The sequence below is a fragment of the Mus musculus genome, chromosome 2 (assembly GCF_000001635.26).
Source record: "Mus musculus strain C57BL/6J chromosome 2, GRCm38.p6 C57BL/6J".
NCBI lineage: Eukaryota > Metazoa > Chordata > Mammalia > Rodentia > Muridae > Mus > Mus musculus.
In genome coordinates, this window is record NC_000068.7 from 147,099,030 (window position 1) to 147,119,916 (window position 20,887).

Here is a 20,887-nt window from a genome sequence, read left to right on the forward strand (position 1 = left end):
TGGCTTTTCAAACTTGTTTTTTCCAGCCCTGGCTGTCCTGGAACTCACTTTGTAGACCAGGCTGGCTTCAAACTTAGAGATCCACCTGCCTCAGCCTCCTAAGTGCTGGGATGAAAGGTATGCACTGCCAGCACCATAGACAATTCCATTCTTCTCTTAAGAATAGGAATATTAGGGCTGGAGGGATGGCTCAGCAGTTAAGAGCATTGATTGCCTTTTTAGAGAACCCGAGTTTGATTCCCAGCACCCATATGGTGGTTCACAACAGTCTGTAACTCCAGTCTCAGGGAGTCCGAGCCCTTTTCTGGCATCAGTCTAGTGATAGTGCATGCATTTGTACAGACATACATGCAACCAAAACACTCATACACATAAAATGAGTAATTTAAAAAAATTTCTACTAAGAATAGGGAATATTTGTATCACTGTATACTAGAAATATGGAATACTTTTATTTTACAAGAATTTACAGACAAGAGAATGCCTTGAACTTTAGTATGGACTTTGAACACGGTCTATTGAATTACTTTGAATGGAACTACAGACTTTTCATACTGGGCTAGTGAAATTTGTGTAGAAATATAACGTGGCCTTTTGGGGAGACAGTGGTGGGAAATTATGGTTTAAAGTAATGTATTTGTGTGTCAAGTTGGCAAGGGGTGGACTTGTGGTAGTTAATGTTCATGGTCAATTTGACCACGTTTAGAATAATTTAGGGGATTGGTGAGGTGTGTCTTTATTTCTAGGGAGTTTTCATTTAAAGAAGATGATTGAATTTGAATGTGGGTCACAGCACTATATACGTTAGGAATTTGGATAGAATGAATAAAGGAAGAGAAAGCCAGCTAAGCATCGGTATTCCTCCTTCTTTGCTTCCTCTTCATGATGTGTGCTTCTCTGGTATGGTTTCTCCACAATAAGCAAATGAATAATATGAAACAATGAGCATAATAAGCCCTGCCTCCCTTTAGTTTTTCTACATCAGGCTTTTTTTTTTTTTTTTTTTGGTCACAACAATGAGAAAAGTAAAAGGCTCTTCTTCCTTGCTTCTTTTTGGGATCTTTGCTTCAAACTCACACTGGCTCCTACCTGTTCAGATTGGCTCCAAGTGACTTGTGAGAAAGGCAAAGCTGGTGTCTCTTCTACACCAAACTAAGGGTGTCTTATTATATCTTGAAATAAATATAATGGAAGTATTCCTATCACAGAACGTTAAAAACCTACATGTTAGGGCATTTTCGTTTGTTTGCTTGCTGTTTGGAAACCAGTATACCAGTTGCTTAATTCCCGGTTGGCTTAACTACCAGGAATTCATTTTCTAACCAATCAGATCCATGGGGAGTGGTCCCCTATAGCTGGTTACTCTCTACTCTCAGCTTCTTCACAGCTCAGATCATGGTGAAGGTGCTTGAGTAGCACTGGCACAGCATCCCCTACTTCTTTGCTGTTCACCACATAGATGCTCAAAGTCTACATATTCCTTTGAAACTTAAGACCTGTAAATTTTAAGTTAGTGTGGTTAAGACATAACACGGTTATCAGTATTTTTCTACTTATTTAATCAGTGACATGCAAAAAAGATACAAATAAGGGCTGATGATATGGCTCAGTAGGTACAGCGCTTGCTCCCAAGCCTAACTGATGACCTGAGTTCAGTCGCCAGGGCCCATAGGGTAGAAGGAGAGAAGAGAGTCCTGCAAGGAGTCTCCTAATTCCCACATATGCTCTGTGGTTTGTGCATAATGCCACCCCACAAATAATAAATAATAAATGTAAACATTCTAAAGTGAAAAGTAACTCTATATATTCTCTATATATCTTTTAATTTAAAAGATGCCTTAACCAACCATATTCATTGACATTTATATATCAGAGGCAAAATTAAGAGATTATATTTGGATGAACCCTTTCAACACTTCTATCCTAAAACCAATTATGTTGCCAGAATAATGAAATGAAAATGTTAACATGCTTAAACTTGCCATCTGAAAGTCTTTCTAATATCACAATGAAATGTATGCTATCCTTGTCACAGGTTGTCACAGCCCCATAATTACATTCCAGTTTCTAGAAATATCTGTTTCAATATTAGAAATATTTAAGAATGAAATATTACTTAGAGTAGAAATGCATCTCCGAACTTCTGACAAATGATTCTTTCTTTTTATCTGTATATTATCTAAATGAATTTGAGATGTAAGAATGTGCCTCAAGCTAGAGGGGGGACTCCAACTTCTCCCTTGCCTACACCTGAAGCAATTTTTCTTTGTGGTTTTTGACAAGACCTGTATCATGCCAGCTGTTTGGCTTCTAAACTAATCCCTCCTTCATGCTATACTTAGATGTAGATAGATTTTTGTTTCTATTGTTGTTGGTAGTGCAGAGAGCTAGGGATAGAGGACCCATTACTAAGCACTGGTTTTTTTTTTTGTTGTTGTTTTTTTTTGTTTTGTTTTTCCTCCAGCACCTGGAACTGTTTATTGGACATTGTTGACAGTTGCAGGACGATTCTCTTTATACTACCAGAGGCTCTCAATCACTCTGGACACCACCATGACTGAGGAGTGAAAAGAAATGTGAGGTGACTTGATACACATTTTCTGTACCATCCCCCAGTGATTCTTATCTTTAAACTATTATTGGGTGGTAATAGAAGCCACCATTTCTGTGGCCTTGGAAACTTTTATCTCTGTCTTGACAAAAAGAACAGTCACTCACCAACTTTACCTGCCTCTTTCTCTGTTGTATGTATATGATTGAGCGCTTGACTCCAAAAAGTTTGATCTAGTCTTACAGATAGAAACATTCACTACATCTGCTGAAGGTTGTATCAGGTCGCCTTTATATACTAATATACTGTGTAATTTCTGCTTGCCAGATACCCAGACCCCTTTATTCTGGTTGATAACCTTTAAGGTTTGTTTTTTCCCAGTAACTCATTTTCTTGATGACATTTCCCTCAATCTTTGACAAAGTCAATTGCCTTCTTTACTATACCCTGCACCAGAGCAGAGCACAAGTTCTTACTCCAGGCTTCAGGGCTGGGTAACAAGGGTTCCATGGAACTTTGTAATTCTCCTGCACTCGGCCCCCAGCCCAAGATTACGACTTACCCTTTCATCTCTCTTGAAAACATTACAACCAGGAATAACAAGCTGGGTAGTAGAAAATAAAATGTGTCTAATCCTCCTGATTCAGCCACTCATTTTCATTGTGCGGATAATTTACTTATAGGGAAACCCTGTATCTGAAAACACCTATATCCTTAATATCCCAGTGCTTGGGGGTAAAGTCATCTGGAGCCAGAAAGAGACTGATTTCACTCGCAAGCTCTATCTCTTGCCTTGCTTTCTGTGTCTGAGTTGCACATGGGGAACCTGTATAAATGATCCCCCAACTTTTAGACACGCCTTTCCTTAGTCTCTTCACTAAGATATGATGTCAGAGTTAGCCATTTAAAAAAATACAGTTTTTAGTCTTCTACATTATCTTATATTCTCTTTACCCCTTTCCCTCTCCTCATAGAGGCAAGGATAGCCTTGAATCCCTTTTTTTTGTTGTTGTTGTTTTTGAGACAGGGTTTCTCTGTATAGCCCAGGCTGTCCTGGAACTCACTTTGTAGACCAGGCTAGCCTCAAACTCAGAAATCCGCCTGCCTCTGCCTCCAGAGTGCTGGGATTAAAGGCATTCGCCACCACACCTGGCAGCCTTGAATTCTTGATCAACCTCCTGCATCAGACTCCCAGATACTGAGTTTATAGATATTCACCAATACTTCTCCAATCTCTCTCCTTCCCTTCCCTTTCCTTTTGTTTTCTTCCCTTCCCCTTCCCTCCCTCCTTCCTTCCTTCCCTCCCTCCCTCCCTCCCTCCCTCCCTCCCTCCCTCCCTCCCTCCCTCCCTCCCTCCTTTTTTTCTCCCTTGTCCCCAGATGATACGCAGACTGTAGGCTCCTCTGTCTATGTACTTGGTGGTAATATCCATGTTCGCTGTCACATGAAGTTCCTGTATAGTTATATCATTGTTCAGTTTATTTTGTCTTTATTGAATAATGTTAATCAAAATTTCAAATATTGTGAACAATTGCATTGATGTCACTGTATGTACATCTTTGTACACCTAAACAGTGATTTCCTTTGAAGGGAGCACCAATATTGGATGGCTTACAACTTCCTGTAACTCTAATTTCAAGGGGGATCTGGCCTCTGGCCTCTTTACTCACATATGCATAATTAAAAATAATAAAATAAATTCTTTTTTAAAGGGTTCTTTATTAAACACACACACTAATACTTTGCCCTGTGTATATTTTGCAGACATTTTTTTCAATTTGTCATTAAATTTTGGTTGTATTGTCTCTTTTGAAATAGAACTTAAAGTTTTTATATAGTTATTTTTTAGCTTCTGTCTTCTCATACTTTTCTCAGATATAAAGATATGGAAATGCTTTTTGATATCTTTTTGATATTCTTAATGATTTTTTAAAAAAAAAATCTAAGCACAGAGGATGTGTCTTGTTATGAAAATGCTGAATGGTGGAATGGAGAAAGGTAATATAGTATGAAGTCACTCTAAACAGAGCTAATGATACTGAATAGTGATTCTCAGCCTGTGGCTCATGACCCCTTTGGGGTTGAGCAGTCCTTTCACAGGAGTCACCTACCAGCTGTTTACGTTATGATTCATAACAGTAGAGGTCAGAGGCCACTACTACATGAGGAATATATTAAAGGGCCACAACATCAAGAAGGTTGAGACCCCTACATAGAATCTTATGAATACCACATAAATAAGGTAAGACCAGGAGTCCAGTTTGATGGTGTTGTGTCCTCACAGTCATTTCCACAATTGTTCTGAATGTGCCCTAAGCAGATTAGACATAGATCCTCTTGTCATTAAATTGACTTTTTTGGGGGTGGTGGGTGTACGTGTGTCTATAGCTGTCACCAAATCTATACCAGCACTGTAATTTGTAAAAACACTAACCAGCAGTCTGGATTTTACTGATTAAAGAAAAAATCCAGGGGGTGGAGAGATGGCTCAGCCATTAAAGGCTAGGCTCACCACCACCAAAATCCAGGGGAAAGAATTCCTATTTCAGCACATATATTATGAACCAATCTGTTACCACAGGGAAAAAGAATGGACACCTTTTCAAAATTGGTTTCAGGTGTTGCTACTAGGGACTTAACACACCAAGAAGGTATGAGATACTTTGTTACATACATAAGCAGTCCTGGAGAAAGCAGAACGGGCATTCCAAACAAATCTGACATGGATCAAGAAAAGCAAGAAAGGAGTACCTAGGCTTTCCCCTCACCTTGTCCAGATGTGAAGACAACTAATAGAACAGGGAAAACTCAAATGTAGATACTCAGAAGTAAAAAAAAAAAAAAAACAAAAAAAAAACAAAAAAAAAACAAACTAGTGGTCTCCATTTTTCTGAGCAGTCTCATTTCCATTTCCATAGGTTCCTCTAAGTGACGACAGATGGAAAAAGGATTCACTCATTCATAGGTGAGTTAATACTCAGATATACTTAATGGTTGTTAATAGCCAGAAATAGCCAACTACCTGCCTTAAAAAATATGTGAGTAGCTCCCAAGATCATGATGTGGATATTCATCACACTCAGCCTGAGATAGCTGGATAGCTCAGACATTTATGTTGAGACAGACCGTAAATGATTATCAGCATCTGGGTGCACAGTGACCTTATACTCTTCTAACAGTAATGCCCCAGTCTTCGGAGTTTCTCCGTTACGTGGTGATTAGGTTACTAATGTTCTGTGAAGCAGATGTCAGCAGTGCATTTATTTCTAGAATAGTGAGTATCAAAGCTTTGATAAACTGGAGCTATTTTCCTTTGTGAAAATTCTATTTGCTGATATATGATTTTCTCATTTCCTCCTGAAATCACTCCATCATTGTCAGTAATTTCATTCTATTTCTTTAGGCAGCAGTTATTGCCCTTAACTGCTTGCTTTTCAGATTTTCTGTCTTTCTTGGTAACCACTTTCAACAGTACAAACTGACATAATAGAGAATTTTTTTATAGATATATCTGCTTCTGTGGAGTGTAAATGGCCATTTGATTTCAGTGGGGTTTTTTTTTTAACTTGGATAAGAATTGTGTGTGTGTCTGCGCATGTGTGTGTATATGCACACACATGTATGAGAGAGGGAGGGAGAGGAGAAGAGAGGAGAGGAGAGGAGAGGAGAGGAGAGGAGAGGAGAGGAGAGGAGAGGAGAGGAGAGGAGAGGAGAGGAGAGGAGAGGAGAGGAGAGAGAGAATATTTAGTTTTGAGATAAATTTGGCTCATTACTTATGTTTGGCCACTTCATGCTATGCAATTAACTTTTGCATTCTGTAAAATGTTGTTATAATCAAGCTCTTGAGTCATAAATGTTTTGTAGTTACTTGTTTTTAAAGCTTAGTTGTCTATCTTTTTATTTTATACTGTATCTTTTAAAATCATATCTACAAAAGTTTGCTTTCTTTTCCAAAGCATTAATCAAGCACATTTCACAATAAAACTCCTTTGTGTTCTCTTTGTTTATTAGAATTCCAAACCAGAAACTGACCGTTCAACAGGATCAAGTTCATGGAATCAAAGGATTTTTTTTTTTGCTGGAAATATTTGGTAAAAATGAAAACTTGATATATAGATACTTCAGAAAATGAAAATAAGGGCTAGAGAAATGACTCAGCAATTGAGAGCCCTTACTGCTTTTTCAGAGGATCTGAGTTTGGTTCCTTGTTTCCCCTTGCCAGGTGCTCACAAATACCTGTATCGATAGCTCCAGGGTATCCAACACCTTTGGCCTCCACAAGCATCTGAACTCATTTGTACACTCACACAAACACACACATACACACTTAAAAACAATATTTTTTAAAATAATGAAAAATATCCACTGATCAAATTTTGGAAATATGTTATATAATTTGTCACATAAAATGAAGGCAATAATCTAATACGATACTGTTGGCTTACTGCACTTAAAACTAGAACTCAAAGTAAAATGCAAAGAGATTATAGATTTTCTTATTGTGTCACATAGAATCAAATCAGCAAACTCTAATTTCAGCAAGTTCTATGTATGGAAAAACATGTACTACAATATAGCCAGTGTCATGATTGTAGCATATCAAAATTGCTGTCAATACACCAACATGATGACTATTGAAAGAAAAATATGTGTCACTGCTCATAAAAATAAGCATAATTCAGTGATAAAACCGTGCTATAATAATGTAAAGCTGATCGTAACAGCCATGGTTCCTAATAAATGATATCTAAAATCTTAAATCTTAATCAGTTTTTTGCATAGTGGGCAGTATATCAGTTTTATAAAATGCTAAATTTTCATACAGTATGATCCTCCAACATTGCTTGTCAATGTTCTGAATTCTTAATACATCAGATACTGTTAACTTGTGAAAACTTGTTCTAAGCTGCTCTTTAGTAGTTATTTTCAAGTGATTCAGAGTTCAGCATGAAATTGTCTGGTACTCTAATTCATTTGGAAAGACTGGACTATATTTCATTTGATTACCCTTATTATTTTAGACTCTGCTTTAATTTTTGCTGATTATTGTCTTACAATTTGCTGATAATTGTCTCTTATTATGTTTAGTACAATGCTAGAAATAATATGCTTTTAATGTACTAACACATTTTCTATAATCTAGTATTTGGTAAAAAAAAAATGTAAATGCTGCCTAGATGCTGGCTAGGAAACTTAGTTCAATTTTAAATCTAAAAGCATTTAAAATTTTTTTTATTTATTTACTTTATGTGCATAGATGCTTTGTTTGCATGTGTGTCTGTGCATTCTGTGAAGGCCAGAAGAGGGCACTGGTTTTGCTGGAACTAGAGTTACAGAAGATTGTGACCCTCCATGTGGGTGCTGTGACTCAACTCAGTCCTCTGGAAGAGCATCTGGTGGTCTTAACAACTGAGCCAGCCCTCCAGCCCGAAAGGCACGATATACTTTTAAGCCAACTTTTAACTTTGTGTTATTTAGATTCTAGTGCTTCTGACTTGGATCGGAAGCAGCATATCAGAGTAATCTGGGGGATAGATGCCCAGTTCACCTCTCATTCCATAGATTCCCATTCTGATACAGTGGTCCTCACGAGATTCTAGCTTCTCCTATTTTTGTTAAGAACAGTACTCCCCTTGCCCTGGACACAGTGATGACTATTAGCAGCTTCTAACTTAGAGCTGAGTCAGTCTCTAGAAATTGTTTTCAGTAGAGAGATTAAGCTTTTCTGAGGTGTATTATGCACCTCAGAGACTGATAAAGAAATACAAAGTTGTGGGTTTGTTTTTTTTTTTGGTTTGTTTGTTTGTGTTTTTTGTTTTGGTTTGGTTTTTTGGTTTTCCTTCAATGGGAAATTTGTTTTGAAGGATCCTGCCAGCTCCAGAGCTTCCTGAAGGATATATGGTGCTTAATGTAACTACAAGCATAGTAACTAGAAGCATAGTTTAGGTTCCTTTTGTACTAATCCAGTTTTCACCATTCCCTCGCAATTTTAAGAGTGCACCCAATAAATCTCTTGCAGGCAGTAGCTTCTCAGAGTCTCTTTCCAAGGAACCTGACCCACAATAGTTACCTTTTGTTTATTTGATCTACCAGTGGTAATTGAAAGATACTGAGAGAGAGTGAAAAATTATTTAAGCCCCTAGACCTGTGTCCAAAATAGACCTCACTAATGGCAGGGAGTAGAACTTGCCCCATTGTTCCAGGATGCCAGGTGTTTGCGGTTTTTGCCTTTCTATAGCCCAATGCCAGGTGTTTGCGGTTTCTGCCTTTATAAACCCCTTACCCCTTGAGCTCAGGGTCGATTCCTCTACCCCTGCATGGGATACAAGTCGTCCCCAGTGCACTGGTCTTTTCTGAATAAACCTCTTGCAGTTTGCATCAAGACCGTTTCTCATGAGTGATTTGAGGTGTTGCCTCTCCCGAGTCAGAACGTGGGGGAGTCCTCATGTTGTGGGTCTTTCACAATCATTGAAAGATTTCTTTCTTTATGTCTGTTCTGCCTCTTACAACTACTGCTCATATAAAAATTTGGTAGTTTGTTTTTGTTTTATGTTGTGGTTATTTAGGTTTTATTCATAACCATAAACAGCTCTGCAATCCAGTTAGACTTAGAAGGGGATGAGTATTCTGTTCTTAGTTACAGAAGAAATGGTCTGGTTGTTGAGATGAACACAAGTCAAAGATACTAAGAGCTGCCAGGTGGTCTTGCTAGCCTTGTATATTTCTTAACTTAAAATGCTTCATGACTTCTGTAAGACTTCTGCCATCTTTTATCTTCCCAAAGAGCATATGCTTGCTATCCTATTATGCACTCTCATTTGTGCAGATGACAAACTTGTCAACTGTGGTTGAACCAATTTAAACTTATCCATGTCTTGCTTATGAATGAATGAGACTCAGACTATGGTTAACTAATTTGGATTTGACAATTATTGGGGGATAACCCCTAATCTACTTTCCTACTGCTTCTCTGGCTGTTTCCCCAGCGGTGTACCCCAAATATTTGCTGTTTCTCCTGGCCATGCATTCATGGTTCACCTCCTCTCATCATGGCTTCCACCATTCTCCTCTGCAAACTTCAACCAGGTCACTAAAAAGAACCTACCTCTAATCCCTCCAGTAATTGTCTGTAGCCATTCTTATATAGTCAATAGTTTTAAACTTAGGAGCAAGGTTACATAGCATCATTTGGTGTATTAATTAAATAAAGATGACTGCAGCCTGTAGCTGGGCAGAAGAGAGAGGTAGGTGGAGCTTCAGTTCTCAGGCTTGGGGTCTAAGGCAGAGACGATGAGGAGGATAGGGGAGAAGAAGACACTATGGTGGATCATGAGAACATGGCCATGAGAGCTGGTCAGTTGGAGTAGGAGTGGCCCAGGTAGAACATGGCAAGTTACATCTCAGGGTTATTGACAGGGAAGTAGACAAAACAGCATAGAATGTTGAAACCTGCCCCCCACTAGTGCTTTTACAGCTTATTATAAATGTATAGGTTGTTTGGTTTTTTTATTGGGAACTAAATGATCGAAGGTGGGGTAGAAACCGCCAAATATTTACCAGTCAACATTTGTGTTTGTTTCAGCATTTGCCATGAATAAAACATTGGTGTACTCTGGTTGAAGTTTTCATCATTGATGGACTTGCTGTTACAGTATGTAAAGTCACATACCTGGCACATGAATCCTAAAATAATTCTATAACAGGAAAAATCCTTATAACCCACTCTCCTTTCTTCAGTGCTTAGACAACAAAACTTTCCTACTATCTTTGGAAACTGGTCTGCAAACAGCTCAGGAAGCTACAGAAACTCAAATGCAAGTTATGGATATATATTTTTGTATATTTTAATGTAATTCTACTTAGAAAGTACAACTTAATGAAATGAATTCATTTTGAAACATTCTTTTATCTGCTTTAATGTCTTTGCCCAATTAATGTTTGCCCTAAATTCTTAGCTGTTTGATATTAATTTTGTAACCTGATTTTGTGTTCTTTGAATTGCCTGATTAATACTCACCTGACCTTTTGGTCTTTTTGATGAGACATTGTTGTTACTGAGTCAAGGGATTTGTCTGTTAAAATATTTTAATTATTATTATAATTGGTATGACTTACTTTGCTTTTATCATCTTGTTTTGGTTTTCTTTTTTCCCTCTATTTTTTCTTTTCATAAATGGTCCTGGGCATTTTTCTGCATTTGCAGTGATCAAAAAGGCATATTCCTGTCTTAAAATCTACCAGTAATTACTTTCACACTTTTTAGATAAGCAATATGTTTCTAAGAAATATCTTCTATTAGTCAAGAGATTTGGTATAATTGTATTTTTCTCTCATCACTGTTACTATTGTAATCAAGTTTTATATACAAATAATGACACACTTTTATAGTTCATTTTTTAACATTTATAAAGTTAGTAGTATAATCTTACTTGCACTTACAATTTTTTTAATTTAAGTGAAATATTTTGCTGGCTATGATGTGATACAACTTTACTACACACACTTAGGAGGTGGAGACAAGAACATTAAGAGTTCATATTTACCTTATAGCAAGCCTCAGCTATATAGTAAATTAGAGACTAGCCTCGGACATCCTGCCTCCAAAAACGAATTAATATTTTTCCACAAATTTTTTATTGTTAAGAACCATAGACAGAGGCTGGAGAGATGGCTCAGCGGTTAAGATCACTGACTGCTCTTCCAGAGGTCCTGTGTCCAATTCTCAGCAACTGGGCGGTGGCTCACAACCATCTGTAATGGGATCAAATGCCCTCTTCTGGTGTGTCTGAAGACAGCTACAGTGTACTCATATACATAAAATAAATAAATAATTCTTTTTTAAAAACATAGAACAATTTTTATATTTAATTTTTGGTTTTATAACCAAACACTTTCAATTCTGTCTCCTTTTTAAAAATGCAAACTACCAGTTTACCTCTCTTATCTTCTGTCTCATCCTTTACTTAGTAAAAGATTAATTTACTTTCCATTTGATGAGAAAATAACAATCAGCTGTGATGTCATGTTTCTAAGCAAAAATGTCAATGATAAATCATATGAGGAAAAAAGGAAAACTATGCCAAATAGTTATGTAAAACTGAATTGAGGTGCCTGGTGGGCAGATTAAATCTCTTGGGAGTGGTTACTATTGTCTTATTTCACTGGTGCTACAAAAGTGGCTTCAGATTCAAAGTGGGTTGGGTAGCTAGACTTGGTAATCCTGGCACTTAGGAGGAAGAGGCCAAGGAGAGGGAGGGAGAAAGAGAAAAGCCAGTGCACCAGCCAGCCCCAACACTATCACTACCACCAACAGAACCCTCCCTAATCTGGAATGATTATATAAAATTGAAAGGAGTTTAGAGCCATTCAATACACACAATTAATTCCAGCAAACATTATATTGGTATTTGAACTGGATTCATATTAGAATCTGTAGCTCTGTTTACAGAGAATTATCTTCCTGACAATATTGAACTATACAGCTTATAAACATATTTATCTCTAAACATTTTATAGCTTTTTTTTGTTTTTTTACATTGTAAGTAATATACTTTCATTTCAATTGTTGTTAGTATGTAAAATATATCTGACTTAAACATATTTGATATAGGTTTCATAAATTTTTAGGGATTTTTGCATCTATATTCTACTTTTTTTGTTTTTTTGAGACACAGTTTCACATTGTAGCCCTGTAGACCAGACTGGCTTTACCTAATGGAGATCGGCCTGCCCCTGCCTCCTGAGTGCTGGGATTAAATTTGTGTGCCATCATGCCTGGATTCCATGTACATGTTTTTGAATTCTGAGTTTTCCCTTCCTATTTCTGGTCTTCTGGAGTACATATTTTCATATCTCTTTCCTAAAGAATGTAAACGTTGGTGCTATTATTAGACATTTACAAAATTAATAACTCATGATATATAATAATCCAATTGGTGTCCCTATAATGAAGATGTGTGTTGGGGAGTATACTGTATACACTTATTTTAACTTTTCTTAAACTCATTTTTCACATATTAGTATATCCTAGAGATTACTGTGTGGAGGTAATATACATTTCCTATTTCTTGAATAGGTAAATGATGCTTCATTTTATGGATGTGTTATAATATATTCACCTAGACCCCTTCTGATTGAAATTTGAGTTCTTCCAAGTCTTTTACTATTACAAAGCATGCTGTAGTGAATAATATATATCATTTTATGTTTTTCCCCAGGATGTGTGTGGGGTATAGGATGGAATTACTGGGTTAAGAATCGCCTTTGTAATTTTACAACATATTTCTAAGTTCTTTTTCAGTGAAGGTTGTGTCATTTTGTATTTTGGCAACTACTGTTTTTGATAACTTCCTTTAATCTGGTAGATGCTATTTCAGTATTCTCTTAATTTATATTTCCCTTATTGCAAGTAAGGTCCAACATCCTTTTATGTGGTAACGACCTTTTCCCATGGCTAAGACTTTCTTTCCTATTCCCTTTCCCTTCCTTTCTTCCTGCCACACAAGAGAATGAACCTAGAAACACTATCCTGCTAAGCACATTCTCTGAGATATATCCTCAGCTGTGCTGGATAGTTTTGTCAACTTGACACAAATTAAGGTCATCAGGGAAAAACAAATCTCAGTCAAGAAAATGCCCCATCTGATTGCCTGTAGGCAACTATAGGAGGGCACAGCCTAGGTGCTATAATAAAGTAGGCTGAGAAAGCCATTTGAAGCAAGCCTGTAAGCAGTTTTTCTCTGTGATCACTGCTTCACTTCTTGTCTCTGGTTTCCTGTCTCTGGGTTCCTGCCTTGGCTTCCCCTGATGATGGACTGTGACTTGTAAGGAAAACCCTTTCCTCTTCAAGTTGCTTTTGGCTATAGTGTTTTATCATGGTAATATAAAGCAAACTAGGATGCAGTTTGAATTTCCTGTTAAAAGTTCTGGTCCTTTTTTTTTTTTTAAGTTGGGATATGGACTATTTCCTTTTCTTTTGTTTGGATTCTCTTCCTATATAAGAATGCCAACCCTGTATACCTTGCTATAAATAACAAAAGTAATTTCCTAGTTTATCTTTATAAGCAAGTGTAGCAAAACTGCCACCCTAGACAGGAAGAAAAGTTTATTGGTGGACAAATTGTCCAAAGTCTACTAGAGTAGAAAGCAGCAGCTTGACAGGAAAAGATTTGTCAATTTTGTCCTGGGAGGTGGCCTGTAGGCCAAAGCAACCTGTGAGTTAGTTAAGGGACTTTGCAGGAAGAGATGAGACTAAGGGTTAAAGTTTTCTGAGAAACATTGGAGGTTAGATTTCTGTTTCCTAGCAAAATCATCTATGGTGGGACCTGAGCTTCCATCTTTAAACATACCATCAGGCTGCCGTTTTGGAGCCTGCTTGTGAGCTATTTTTCCTTTATCCTTTCTAGATTTGTGTTTGTGTGTTTTTGTGTGTATGGTGTACATATGAATGTAGATGCATTTGCATATGTGTTTATGTGTAGGCCAGAGACAACCTAGGGTATCATTTCTCAGGAGGTATCTGCTAGGTCTTTTAACGACAGATTCTCTCACTGGAGTCTGGGGTTTGCCAATTAGGCTAGACTAGATGGACAGTCAGCCTCCTGTCTTTGCATCTCTGTCTGCACTAGAATTGCAAGAATGCATGACCATGGCTCAATTTTTATGTGACTACTAGAGATTGAATTCAGATTGAATTTATTATACTTGTGCAACAAGCACATTGTCAACAGAACTATACCATAAGTCCCTTTCTAGATTTTAAAGTCTTAATCTCATTTTTAGATTATAGAGACATCCACTTTGGTTTCCCACCATCCCTCTCCCCTGGTATTCCTTCATTTTTTATGCTGAAAAAAATTGTTTTGAGGTAGGGTGTGGTCTGTAGTTCCAGCTGGCATTGAACTGACTATGTAGCCCAGGGTGGTCTTGAATTCATAGCAATCTTCCTTCCTCAGCCTCCCAAGATTACATTAAGTAAAGATGAATCCAGCCGAGATTACAGCCATGCCCCACTACATGTTTTTTTTAAATACTTTTTATTAGGTATTTTCCTCATTTACATTTCCAATGCTACCCCAAAAGTCCCCCATACCCTCCCACCCACTCCCCTACCCACCCACTCCCCCTTTTTGGCCCTGGCGTTCCCCTGTACTGGGGCATATAAAGTTTACAAGTCCAATGGACCTCTCTTTCCAGTAATGGCCGACTAGGCCATCTTTTGATACATATGCAGCTAGAGTCAAGAGCTCCGGGTACTGGTTAGTTCATAATGTTGTTCCACCTATAGGGTTGCAGATCCCTTTAGCTCCTTGGGTACTTTCTCTAGCTCCTCCATTGGGGGCCCTGTGATCCATCCAATAGCTGACTGTGAGCATCCACTTCTGTGTTTGCTAGGCCCCGGCATAGTCTCACAAGAGACAGCTATATCTGGGTCTTTTCAGCAAAATCTTGCTAGTGTATCCAATGGTGTCAGCATTTGGAAGCTGATTATGGGATGGAACCCTGGATATGGCAGGCTCTAGATGGTCCATCCTTTTGTCTCAGCTCCAAACTTTGTCTCTGTAACTCCTTCCATGGGTGTTTTGTTCGCAATTCTAAGAAGGGGCAAAGTGTCCACACTTTGGTCTTCGTTCTTCCTGAGTTTCATGCGTTTAGCAAATTGTATCTTATAACTTGGTTCCAGGACTCCTCTGAGAGTATTCTGCACAGGTGAGAGTGTAGAATACAGAAGCTAACAGCTTCTGGGACAGGCCAAAACAACTCAGCTTCGGGACAGGTCCTCTTTTGGGTCTTCATCTTCTGCCAGGAGGGAGGTTCTAACGCCAGATATCTGTGCACCTTCCCTATAAGAGGAGAGCTTGCCTGCAGAGAGTGCTCTGACCACTGACACTCAGAGGAGAGAGCTAGTCTCCCAGGTTTGCTGATAGAGGCTAACAGAATCACCTGAGGAACAAGCTCTAACCAGAGACAACTAAATCAACTAACTCCAGAGATTACCAGATGGCGAAAGGTAAGTGTAAGAATCTTACTAACAGAAACCAAGACCACTCACCATCACCAGAACCCAGCACTCCCACCTCGCCCAGTCCAGGGCACCCCAACACACCCAAAAAGCTAGACCTGGATCTAAAAGCATATTTCATGGTGATGGTAGAGGACATCAAGAAGGACCTTCATAACTCACTCAAAGAAATACAGGAGAACACTGCTAAACAGGTAGAAAATCTTAAAGAGGAAGCACAAAAATCCCTTAAAGAATTACAGGAAAACACGACCAAACAGGTGATGGAATTGAATAAAACAATCCAAGACCTAAAAAGGGAAGTAGACACAATAAAGAAAACCCAAAGCAAGGCAACGCTGGAGATAGAAACCATAGGAAAGAAATCTGGAACCATAGATGTGAGCATCAGCAACAGAATACAAGAGATGGAAGAGAGAATCTCAGGTGCAGAAGATTCCATAGAGAACATTGGCACAACAATCAAAGAAAATACAAAATACAAAAAGATCCTAACTCAAAACATCCAGGAAATCCAGGACACAATGAGAAGACCAAACATACAGATAATAGGAGTAGATGAGAATGAAGATTTTCAACTCAAAGGACCAGCAAATATCTTCAACAAAATTATAGAAGAAAACTTCCCAAACCTAAAGAAAGAGATGCCCATGAACACACAAGAAGCCTACAGAACTCCAAATAGACTGGACCAGAAAAGAAATTCCTCCCGACACATAATAATCAGAACAACAAATGCACTAAATAAAGATAGAATTTTAAAAGCAGTAAGGGAAAAGGGTCAAGTAACAAAGGCAAGCCTATCAGAATTACACCAGATTTTTCACCAGAGACTATGAAAGCAAGAAGAGCTTGGACAGATGTTATATAGACACTAAGAGAACACAAACCCCACTACATGTTATAGTGAAAGTAATCCATTTAAAATTCTTACGGTGAAAGGAATAGATAAAATCTAGCCTTTCCTATATAATCACCCAGTTGTCCTAATACCCGCCAGCTCTTTTCTTCTGTGACCGCAAAAATGCCTGGCTCTTCAGTTACTTTTATTTAGTGTGTGCTGATGTGAGGGTTGTATGGTGTATGTATGTGCAGTTGTGTGTGTGTGTGTGTGTGTGTGTGTGTATGTGCATGGATGGGATGACAGAGAAGGACATCTTCCTCTATTACTCTTCCTTACTGCCTTGAGACAAGGACTCTCACTGAACCAGAAGCTCACTATTTTGACTATGCTGGCCGGCCAGTGAATTCTCTCGACTCACCTGTCTTAGCCCATCAATGCTGGTGTTACAGGCACCCACATGCATGCCTGCCTTTTTACATGGGTGCTGGGAATTCAAACTCAGGTTAGAGCTCATGATCACAGAGCAAGCTCTTTTACACCCTGAGCCATCTCCTCAGCTTAAATGCTTACATTCACCACTACCAGATTTCAATTTGCAGGTGGTTTTGTGTTTTATGCTTTTATGTATGTATTTTTTAAAGATGGGTCTGTAGATAGTAGATATTTCTGGGATATCATGTGGTGTTTCAGTTCATGCTTACAGTGTTCCATGTTCAAATCAAAATAAAAAAATAAATAATCTCTTCAAACTGTTACCTTTACGGTGAAACCATCAAAAATTACTCTTCTATGTTTTAAAAAAATATACAAATGCATTATTGCTACATTCACTCTATTATGTAAAAGAACAACAAAATGTATGTTTTCTTAAATATAGGTTATTATCCTTTGGCCAGTCCTAAGGAGAAGTTTTGATGAGTAGCAGTCATTTGTGTGCCCTTAAATTATCTTCTTAAAGGTGGATTATTATTAGAAGAAATTAGACACACTGTAATTAGGTGATCATGATTAACAATACTAAAGAGAGACAGAAGCCAATGAGAAAACATTGTATGCTTTCAAATAAAATACTGAGTGAGAGATGACATCACCTGTACATTATTCTACTTGAGTATTAGCTTGAACCCAAGGAAACATCAGATACTTGCAAGATGAAAAGTCTTTCTAAAAGCAGGATTTACTTCTTGAAGAACCTAAACCAAGATGTTCCTGCTTAAAGGCCTTCTTGTAGAGTGAGAAATCACTTTCACGTTAATGATTATACAAGTAAACTCAAATTAACCATCACTGGGCCTTTGCTTGTAATTGGATATACTTATTTTAAGTGTCGTAGAAGACATTTTACTTGGAAATGACCCGTGCATTATTTAGAAAATTCACCATTAAAACAAATAAAAAATAAAGGACAAATGCATGCTAAACATAAGTAGAGTGCTTACATGAGCTCTAGGAAGTGAAAATTAAGTGAAGATGAAACCAAAAGGATATAGTTTCTGTTTCTCTGAATTTGAATTCTAAAAACAAAACAAATACTGGCACATACCATGAAGTTTGAATTTCTTCCTAATCACTGCTTTCTGTTTGCCATGCTTCTATATTCAGAAAACTGAAAATGGTAGTTGCTTATACACACAATCAGACACTTAACAATAATCCCAGGAAAATTATCCTTATCTTTGTTTTATAATGAATTCCAGGAACAATCAGGTCAATGGAGAATCTTAGGTGCTGCTGAGAACTACCAATTTTATGACAATCATTGAAATTGTGCTGCATTACAGCCTCTTTGAGGATGTACAAACAGACCAGGATGTAAATAACCCTCTTCTATTTTCTCGTTTCGGCTCTTTTCTCCCATGTTAATCAAACCTGCTGCTATTGAAGACAATAGAGTATAGAAACTATATCTGATTTTTCTAGGTGTTTATTATTTTGCAATTATCCGGCAGAATAAAGACTGATGTTTAGTTAGTTCCCATATGTGAGACATTGCCTTTCTGCATTATTTACAATATATGAAAACCTACTTAGCAAACATAGAAAAATATAATACATTCAGCAATCAAAAATTGTAACAATGAATGGCTCTAGATAAGATGAGCTAGTGTTGTGAAATGGGTTTTCTTGGGAAACTGTTTCAGCATTGTGAGTGGTGATGTGTAAAGCTCTCTTCATAGGAATGATGAAAACTGAAAATACAGTGGGCTCAAAGGCTGCTGCTGCCAACTGCCTAGATGACCTTGAACAAGTTTGCTAACCTCTCTTGAGTGTCATTGTTTTGGTCTGTAAGTTAGAATTTCCAGAGATGCTCTGTGATATGTCACTAGAGCTTACAGGGTCATGCCGATGCAGAACACTTCACCTAGTAGGGGCTGAAGAATAGTGACAATATTGTTAGTAAAGAAAATGAGATTCCATTTGGGGGTGGGGGATGTAATCTCTTAAATAAAAGGATTTTCAAAAGACTAAGAAGAAAGTTTGAGGGCAATTTTATTAGATTTTGAAAGAAAAGCAACAATATAGACAAACTAAAAATCCCAGCGACCACCAGAAAGGTTAACTGAGAAAAACTCATGCCTTTTATGTTAGCCATGGAGGTCAGAGAAACAGTGAGGAATGGTAGGAAAATATGCTTAGAAGCTGCAAATATAAATCAGAGGATATTTGATCTCAGGCTTTTGTATCCCAGGGACTCATTAGATCTAGAAATAGAGAGCACTCCCAGGAATAGAGGTGGGCTAGTGAGTCGAGGAAAACAGCCCCCCCCCAAAAAAAAATCCCTTCACTCAGTGTATGGCCATTCACAGTTTTCCCCAACCTCTCTATGCTTTGTTCATTGGATTTCCAAATATTAACCTTGATGTAATTTTCTCCAGTTCCCACTATCCTGTCACAAGAGAAAAGTATAAAAGTCTTTGAAGAGAATTTAATTGTTACATCTACCTATCCTTATAAGTCAAAGTGTAATCCCATCTCTTTCAAAAGAGCAAATTTCAGAGAAGAGGGTAAGCCAGGGTTAGCACATGCTTATAATCTCAGTTCTTAGAAGGATGAAACTGGAGGATTAGACCTGGACTAAGTTTCAGATCAGCCTGGCCTACATAACAAGATCCTCCTTTTTCATAACAACAGAAGTGGGGGGCATTAAAGAGGAAGATGGGAGATGGCAAGAGGGAGAAAGAATAAAAAGGGAGGGAGAAAAACTACAGATGAGGGCAAGAAAAAGGAAGGCAAATACCAGTATAGTACAATAATGCATAATAGGACAGAGCAGAGGTAAAAAGTGAAGCTAGGGAAAGGAGTAAGCTGTGATTGGTTTATCAACAGAAGCACTTCAACATAAAATTGACAGGTTTGGCTTGAATGTCTCAGGGTAATTGGCATAGTTGTAACAGGGAGAAATAAAAGTGATCTGAAACATTTGTTGACAGCTTACCACGTGTGTGTGGGGTTGCTAGAAATGAAAATAATTGGATCATAGGTAGCCCCACCTCCTAGGAGTTAAAAATATGGAAGGTGAGACAGGTCCATATGCCATGCCAATTTTAGTCTGCAGATAGCATGAAAACAAAAGTTCAAATCAAGTCTTGATGGTGGCCCAGAGAATTAAATCTAGTCCAATCAAATATAGCAGGAGGGAACTGGAAAGAAAGATTTATAATGAAACTGTTATTTAAACTGGGCCTGGAGATAAGTAGGATTGTCAGATGGAGGGTTAAGGGAAGAGCAGAGAGAAAAAGCAAGCATGTGAAGAGAAAGAAACAAGAAAATGAGGCCATGTGATGTAACAGTCAGAAACCAAGTAAAATAAGTATGACGAGAGATGGGGAAATGTGTTAGGGGGCAGAACTTGCACTACCCGTGGATCAGCAAGGGATTTGAGGCACTCTGACTTATCTGCCAAGGACTTCAACTACAATCTAGTAAGAAGGTGGATGGTGGTGTTAATATGGCAGGCCTCTAGTGCACTAGAATGAGCCCTGTTAGAGATCATGAATGAGTGAGGAGTATCAGCCTTGCATTACTGAACTAGAATGAATGCTTAGGGATTTCAGTGACTGAAATATATTTGAAAAGGGAGAAATCATTAGTTTGGAATATCTGTGAAAGCTCTCAACTGGTTGATAATGTAATACTGGAACTCAGGAGTGTGCCAAGGTTGGCCAGGTATCTGTGAACTAGTTTCGTTTCTATTGCTGAGACAACTTACCTATAAACTTGGGAAAGAGAATGTTTACTTTAGCTCACATGTCCATGCCCCAGGCTATCACTGAGGGAAATCAAGACAGGAATTCAAAGAAGGAACTGGGAGAACTCAAACTCAGATTGTATAGAAGAACATTGCTTACTGACTTGTCCTTCATGGCTTACTGAGCCTGCTTTTTTATACCATTCAAGACCACCTACCCAGAAACAGCAACACCAAGTGGGTTGGGACCTCCCATACCAATCATTAGGCAAGAAAATGCCT

The 20,887-nt window shown here is 38.0% G+C and overlaps 1 long non-coding RNA gene across 4 annotated transcripts in view; it reads left to right on the top strand.

Moving 5' to 3' along the window:
* Gm34889 overlaps positions 1 to 20,887 on the top strand; it is a 42,494-nt gene that overhangs the window by 13,491 nt on the left and 8,116 nt on the right. For 2 of the 4 annotated variants that reach the window (XR_001783500.2, XR_375057.4), the window contains exons 2-3: positions 5,470 to 5,516; positions 6,563 to 6,642. This is a non-coding gene — a long non-coding RNA (predicted gene, 34889). Of the gene's footprint in view, positions 1 to 2,464; positions 2,582 to 5,469; positions 5,517 to 6,562; positions 6,643 to 20,887 lie in introns of all 4 variants that reach the window. The other 2 variants (XR_375058.3, XR_001783499.1) reach the window with 2 other exon arrangements.